Genomic DNA, 8,392 nt, shown 5'->3' on the forward strand with positions numbered 1-8,392 from the left:
AATACATTTCAGCTGGCTGAAAGCCAGCCACGTTAAGTGTGTGGGTGTGGGGACTTCTTGGCACCCACATTAGCAGTATGCAAAGAGGAGATAAATATTGCTGAGTCTTAGTATGCTGTTTAAGTTATGGCTGGGCAATTAACCGAAAATATATCTAAACCGATATTTTAGACTGACTGATATAACTGACTTATAACCACATAATCGAGAAGCACGTTTTTATAAATATGTGTTTCTTCTATATCAACAAATCAACACAAAAGAAAGGTTTGTGCAAAAGTTTCAGCGCAAAGCTTTGTGAGCTTGTAGATACAGTAGATCTGCCATTTCCAGTTTTTCACTATTTCTTAAATAATGGTTCATTAATCGTAACTGAGGCCATAGTTTGAAATAATCGTGATATTGATTTGAAGTCATATCGCCCAGCTCTATGTCCTGGTATGACTGAGTGGTAGTCAGAGATGGGATAAACTTGTCCTCCAACATCCCAGGTCTTCCCAGTCTGTATCCTACTAGCACAACTAACTAAGGCGAAGCAAATCAGTGTGGTTGTGCAGATGGAGATTATGATTAAGAGACCACCTTATTATCAGGATGTGCCAGGTTTTAATTCCAGAAAAAAAACGTGTCCATGAGCAGCACACATGAGCCGTGCCTACTCACTGCTCACACTTACTTGCTTTAAATTGCTATGGATAAGAGTGACAGCTAAATACCACAAATTCTTCATTCTTTCATTTGGTTTTCATTCTAATTAATTTGTACAGTAGTATGACTGGCAGTCACCATGGTGTCTCTCCATCATACTGTATGATATCTACTGTACTTCAAATAAATAAAAGGTCTTATATATATATATATTCTCTCCATATTCTGTAGGTTGGAACCATAGATTCATAGCCTCAAAGCCAAATCTCTTATAATGAAATATAAATCTGAATGAATAATCTTGACTGATGCAGTATTCCTGACGATAACTGTGCTACAGTAGACAGTATTGATTAACCTGATTATTTCCCTGGCATGGAGAAACACATACAGGACAGGTATTGTAATTGTAATGATCAGCAGTATGATCAGTACAGGATCTGTATTTTTTATGTTGATTTTGAACTGTTTGGTTGCTACTATATGTGTCTATGAAATGAATACCAAGGACGGAAACAAGTCCACAAGGACTTTTTAGACAAAAGTATTATTAATGTAATTGTAGCCTGCTGCAACCCTCCTGATTTCGTGTATAAAGGGGCGTGTGTATAGAGCCGGCGAGAGACGGCGCCTGATCCCATTGGTTCACCGATCTGTCCGTCAACCCCCGCCCCGTTAACACAACATTACGAGCGACGCCCACTGCACTCTGGTTGGTTGGGAAATGAAACACTTCCTCATACCCAGTACAGGCTATAGTTGGGCCAGGCTTTTATTTTTTAGCAAAACTAAGCAATAAAAGCCTGGAGATCGAGGCTAATGTAATTGTGATATTTTACATTATTTTTGCCTAATAAAATTTTCAATCAATCAATCAAAAGCACATTGCCATATATAGATGAGAAATTTTTGGGTTAAAAAAGACGACGGTCGCAATCAGGGTAAAAGTAAAAGTGTCATAATCAGTTATAACTCAGGACGGGAGAGACAGTGTAGAAAAGATGTTTCTGTGGGACGGTTTATTTTTTAGCGAACATAAACGGGTTTTTTTTAAGCGAACATTTGTCGTAACTGAACTCTTTGCTTCTGGGGGTCCCTTTAACAAAATATTTTGAGATGGGGGTCCGTGGCCAAATACATATCTTTAAAAAAAATCTAAATCCTAACAGTATGTTGATATCAGCTCCAACTTTCTCATGTCATGGACCCCCAGAATTATATGTATTTGGCCGCGGACCCCCCGAAGCAAGTTAAAAATGTTCGCTTAAAGAAATATATATATATATATATTCAAAGATTTGCACACATTTTCACGATCTTTTAAAAAAAAAATAGCAGATCTACAAGCTCTTATCGCAGCACCGAGTGCCAGAAATCTTAAAGGTATCATGACATTCATTTTCACTTTTTTTATTTTCAATGTTTTATTTGGGGTTTTATGACCTCAATTACACCCAAAAAACCTGAACTTAGAACATTCAGTGGATTTTCTGTGGTCTGGGGTTTTCTGAATAATTAGGCTGAAAAGTAATCTGAGCTTGGCCCTTCGACAGTGAGGTCACAGTCGATTAATCCCGCCCACTCTCCTCCTCGCCCCTCCCCTCCCCTATCCTTTCCTTTGGGGGGGGCGGAGCAGAGGCGATGATTGACAGGCAAAATCCCTCACCAGCGACACCCGCAGGCAAAGATTTCTTTTTTCATTGCAGTTGAAAAGGCTTTAGAAATGTGAGAGAAAAACACCTGCCATGGATCACTGGAATGGAATTTTCACTTAAAACTTTTTGTACACTTTTGAAGGACCAGGACAAAGACTTTGAATGTGGTGTAAAAGTGAATGTCATTAAATCTTTAAAATGACACGGATGCTTTCCCCGGTCTTAATGGATTAAGTGGTTAAATATTACCGATGTCCCAACTTTCAATGATTAACCAAATATGGAACTTGAATTGCAGTATAGGTTTATCTCCTTTCACCTTATGACCCTGCTTATCCATCAAAAGAGGCAGTGTTCTGGAACCCATCAAACATTGTACAATGCGTATTGCTAAATGCAGTGCAGAATATGACTGTTACTGCTAATAATATTATGTAGACCAGGGGTCTTCAACCTTTTCAGGCCAAGGACCCCCTAACTGAGAGAGAGATGAAGCAGGGACCCCCACTATATATTACATAAAATTGTGTTGCAGATTAAAGCTTTTCATAGATGTTGGATTCATATTAATGTGTATTTTCAGACATTTAACGACTTAAACCATCAATACTTAGTGAACTTTCACTCTGTACTTGGTCTGCTCTTTTTTCCCTTCTTTGCCGAAAATAGCCGATCTACAAGCTCACAACGCCTCGCCCTGCGAGGCGTTGTGAGCTTGTAGATCGGCTATTTTCGGCTAAAGTTGTCCTTAGAATAGGGATGCTAGGGTTCAAGTGGTTAATGTAAAAAACAATGATCCTATCACACAGAGATTTGGCGGACCCCCTGTAGCAACTCTGAGGACCCCCTAGGGGTCCCGGACCCCCTGTTGAAGACCCCTGATGTAGACTCCTCGCCACCTACAGTAAGTCATGAAGGCAGAGCTTACTTTTCGGGTACTACAGTATGGAATGGTTAGCCTACTTTGCTTTAACCCACAAGGCCTGAGGTTCCGATTCTACAAAATGTTTTCTAAATCCTAACAGTTTTCTTAAAAAAAAATTATGTTGCTATATATACATCAGTGGTGCTCACTCTTTTTCGTGTGAAGGACCCCCCAAATTGTATGTATTTGGCCGCGGACCCCCCATCTCAAAATATCTTGTTCCAGGGATCCCTAGAAGCAAAGATTTGAGTTACAAATGTTTGCTTTAAAAAAAAACATATATTCAAAGATTTGCACAAATGTTCATGATAAAATAAAAAATATAGCAGATCTACAAGCTCATAGCGCGACACGGTGCCACACTATGAGCTTGTATAGCTGCCATTTTTTAAAAGACAAAGTATAAAATATGGTTAAAGTGGTTAAAATCTAAAATGAAAGATGCATTCCCAGATTGAATGGGTTGAAACAGGCTATGTGGTGAATCTGAATTCTTACATCATAGAACAAATGACTACAACATGATAAATAGCAAGGGTGGGAAGGGGGTGAATATTATCAGAGGATATATTCACAATAAAACATACCAATCACATCATGCCTCTCTTTTGTTGCTGACACTTTCATTTCACTAATGGAAACAAAATAAATATATATCACATATCTTGCATCTACAGCCAAGGCAACAGGATACCACGGGTGACCTGTAAATTCTAAAAGCACAACCAACAAACACCCTATTCATTCATACAGTAAATCTTACGGACACACACACACACACACACACACACACACACACACACACACACACACACACACACACACACACACACACACACACACACACACACACACACACACACACACACACACACACACACACACACACACACACACACACACACACACACACACACACACACACACACACACTTTATCTGGTGCAATCGGTCATGAGACATTGTTCCCTATATTCTGCCTCATGTCATGACACCGGTCCACGATGGTGATAAGAGTCAGCATATACGTACATACAGAAGAGCCATAAATGCCTTCTATTTTTACCATCTAAGATATTTTTTAGTTATAGGCCTATTAAAAAGATGAAATATGTGATGCTAGTGTTAGACTTATGACCAAAGTAAAAGTGATTGTTGAGTAGGCTGGCTATATGTCATTTATTATCGGTTTTGTAAATGGGCGATTCTCACAAACGTACCAAAACATATGCAAATGATCTCATGACATATTGAGTCTTTTGGAGTCTATTTTATGCCTAGACTTAGCCAAGGAGGTTGTATAGATTTCTTTTTCCCTATTCTGAATGTTTTGTAAATTGTGCATATAGTCATGGATGTTTAATTGTGCAACAAATGTATTTAGGCTCACATACTGCATTTCAAAGCACTTAAAGTTCACCCTATATACTTTTGCAGACTGAGAGCATCTACAGTATACGACCACAATTGGCCATGTTTGGGGGAGGGAAGCTAGGCGGGGAGGGCAATCTTTGTATCTGCATGTACCCCTATGGGCTGAGGCTGCGCCTGTCAGCAGGGAATGTTGAATGGGGGGATTAGGACAGAGACGCTACGTCCCGCCGTTGGGTTCTTGTCACTGACAGGTGAGCCAGTAGAGTACGTACAACAGCAGTGGCAATCAGTGGTTGGAATGAATTGACATGACAACTAAATTTGGAGAAAAAAGGGATAAAGATAATTGGCTACTCTAAATGTATATAAAATAAATAAACAACATACTTTGTTGACCAGGGTCCCCCATGGGGTCTATACTTGGCCCCCTCCCCGTCTACACCAAATCTCTTCGCCAAAAATAGCCAGTCTAGAAGCTCACAATGTGTGGCAACCGTCACATTGCTCAGTAACACATTGTGAACTTGTAGATCTTCCTATTTTCAGTGAATGTTCACCTATTAGGGATACTAGGGTTCATGTAGCCTCGGAAACCCAGGCTTTTTTTTTTTTACAAAAGAAAAAAAGCCTGGGGGAGCGATGCAGGAACGATGGTCTTGGACCTTGTTATCTCCTAACCAATCAGAGTGCAGAGGGGCGTCGCTCTAAATTTGGTGACGTCAGCGTGCTCCGTGCACAGGCCGAGGGGGGGAGGGGAGGGGAGGCGGGGACATAGATTGGTGAAGCAATAGGAAGCCACGCACAAATCCAGGCGGCTGTGTTTGGGTCCGCCCTTCAAGACCATGGATTGAGCTCGTAGCCTCAGGCTAGGGTTCATGTGGTTAAGGGGTGTTTCGCCTAGGGCGCCTTGCAAGCTAGATCCAGCCCTGCTCCTCAACTTCACCCTGCACTCACACTGGCAGCAACTTTGTAGATACTGTATGTGTCACGAAGTTGCTGTGTCGCTATTGTCTAGCTATGGATTGCAGCCAGCTTATGGCGTTGCCAATTTAGTTTTAATTGGGACATGTACGATTTTAACGTTGTCAACTTGCCATGTTTGATAACTGTTTAATAAAAGCAGTTAACTCAATGACAGCCATGATATATTCATTGTTATTATATGACACTTAAGGGCGTTCGCCCAACACAAAGCCTTACCCTGACCTTACATGGCCTCAACTGTATCAGAAGCCATTTGTTTAGAATTCCAACAAAAATGACTGTAGATATTACGTACAGTGTAATGTACAGTGCTGCTCTGCTCACACAGAGGCACAGAGTAATCATCCACTTCTGGCCCCAAATTACAATTATTATATTATTATCCACAAAAAAACGGACATTTTGAATTGGCATCATTTACTAATAATATAACATTTAAAAATTAATATCATAATTCTCTCCTCTCCTATGTCTTTTCTAATATCCGCTCTGAGTGCTCTCCCCTCCTCTCCACCCTCTCTCCTCTTCTTCATCTCCCCGATCTCTTCCTATATCATCCTGTCTCCTTTCCTTTCACCTTCCTCCCACTTCTCCAAATCCCTCATCTCCTCTTATCTCCTTTCCTCTCCCCTCATCTCCATTTGGCCCAAATCGTCACAGCAACACTAAAATGCCTGACACATGATGTTGCTGGCATTGGCTGAAGCATAATGTCCTCTAATGTTATCTTTGAAGTACCATACTTTGTCTCCAGCAAACTTAATGGGGGAAAAAAAGGTTTTCTCCCGCACAGTTCATCGCATCTACCTCATACTGGTCTTCCACAATCAATCTAGAGAAGAAAAATGTAAATGTTTACTGCAGTCAAATCAAGTTTATTCATTCCAACGATATGCAGTGCAGTACAAAACTTTCTTCCACAAGGCTCAGTGCAACAAATAAGACATAATCAATGCACAGGATTATAGTGCAAATACATGTGACAGATGCAGCAGTGACAGGGGATATTCAGTATTCATTCATTATATTATATATAAATTATAATATAAATGGTAACTTTGCTAACTACAGCTGCCCAGGTGTTTTAATTACCACAACAATGTTGTTCATAACTGCAACAGCCTCCAAAACAACATGATAATGAATGCAGAGAAGTATGGTAATGAATGACCATAACATTAGCTAGCATTTTGTAAGAATAACCATGATGCTTCAGAATAAATATTTTCACTATCATCTTGGCTTTTACCTGGTAGCCATCTTCTATTTTCTATTCAAGGCAGTGATTTATGGGACAATAAAACTTTATTCAAACAATCACAGGGATTTTAAGGGGGCCAAATAGGCAGTGTATCAGTAATGAACGCCACATGTCTCCGGAAATGCGTAATTATCCAAAAATGTTTTAATTAATAATGTTAGACCCAGTAAGATTAGTTAAAATGTACTACAATTTCAACATTTTGTCAATTCAATTGTGAAGATTCAATAACCAATATGCAATCAGGGACATGATGGCAGCCCATTACCTTCATGAAATGATCCACCCCTATACCCCTTCCCGCTCACTTCAACACAGGACGTCTATCCCTCCCATCCCAATGACAACCCGTCCAGACATCCCGTTCTATTTGATCTAATAATCAGCTAACACAGGCCGCCTGTCACTACCTTTCCTAAGACACGCTGGCCATCGATCAAAGCATCCTAGGCTCCACAAGCTGTGGAATTACCTCGCCCCCTCAGTCAGGACAGCAGACTCACTCCCTATTTTCCACCACAGTCTGATAACTCACCCTCTTCATACTTTACCTCACCCCCAAGCACTCCTCAATTCCTTGCATCACTTCTTGTTGTTGTTGTCTACTTTTGATCAATCCTAGTTATACTATGCAGATAGATGTATGTATGTTTGTTACTTTTTTCACATAATAAGTAAGTTATTTAGATAGCATATTGTTTAGACAGATGTTAGGTTTGATGTTTACCTGGTATCCTAGTTACTTTGTAGGACTTAATTGTTTTCTTTGCACTGCTTGACCTTGATTTACCCTGTCATTTGTTGACAAGGGTACATTCATGCCACTACTTTGTTCTTGCACTTTGTAAGTCACTCTGGATAAGAGTGTCTGCTACTTAAATTAATTGGCATATTTAATATAATACCATTTTAGATTGAAAAATATGAATTAGACCTACTACCCCAACTGCCAACCTCAAATAGCATTATAACGTCCACTTAAAATACACAATGCAGTATAGAATACATTATTTTGTCAATTTGTCAATTCCTCAGGCATGTCCAAAGGTGGTTTAGCAATTGCGTTTTGGAATGAACCCCTTCAACATAGGGCATAATATATATTTTGAACAAATATGTTGCATAACTATAACTAAGCTGGACACTAATTGAAGAAAGATATTCAGGTTCACTCACTCCATACACCCAACATGCGTTCAATGTAGATAGTTGGGGGCATTAAAAGAAAATAACAATAAAAAATTAAAAAATAATATTAGGTCTATACATTTTGGGGTTATAAAACAAGGTGAAAAGTTGACCGTTCACATTAATGACAGCTGATCAACTCTATGTATAGTAAGTAGCCTATACTAGTAGACTCCAGGTTGTAAATAACGGACAACAGCTTTCTATATGGTAACCAGAGGCGTTGTAGGAGCCTATAAACGGGGCTAAAGTCTATCAAGAATCAAGACTATCATAAATGTATTTTATCGATTTAGACATTTTTATATCTATCATAGATACAACAGTAAAAGTCAGACTCGATAAAATACAACTATGA

The 8,392-nt window shown here is 39.5% G+C and overlaps 1 protein-coding gene across 2 annotated transcripts in view; it reads right to left on the reverse strand.

Annotated features, from left to right (window-relative positions):
- b3gnt2b (UDP-GlcNAc:betaGal beta-1,3-N-acetylglucosaminyltransferase 2b) overlaps positions 1-8,392 on the reverse strand; it is a 33,459-nt gene that overhangs the window by 23,740 nt on the left and 1,327 nt on the right. The window lies entirely within an intron of this gene.

Source organism: Gymnoscopelus braueri (genome assembly GCF_963280865.1).
Source record: "Gymnoscopelus braueri genome assembly, chromosome: 14".
NCBI lineage: Eukaryota > Metazoa > Chordata > Actinopteri > Myctophiformes > Myctophidae > Gymnoscopelus > Gymnoscopelus braueri.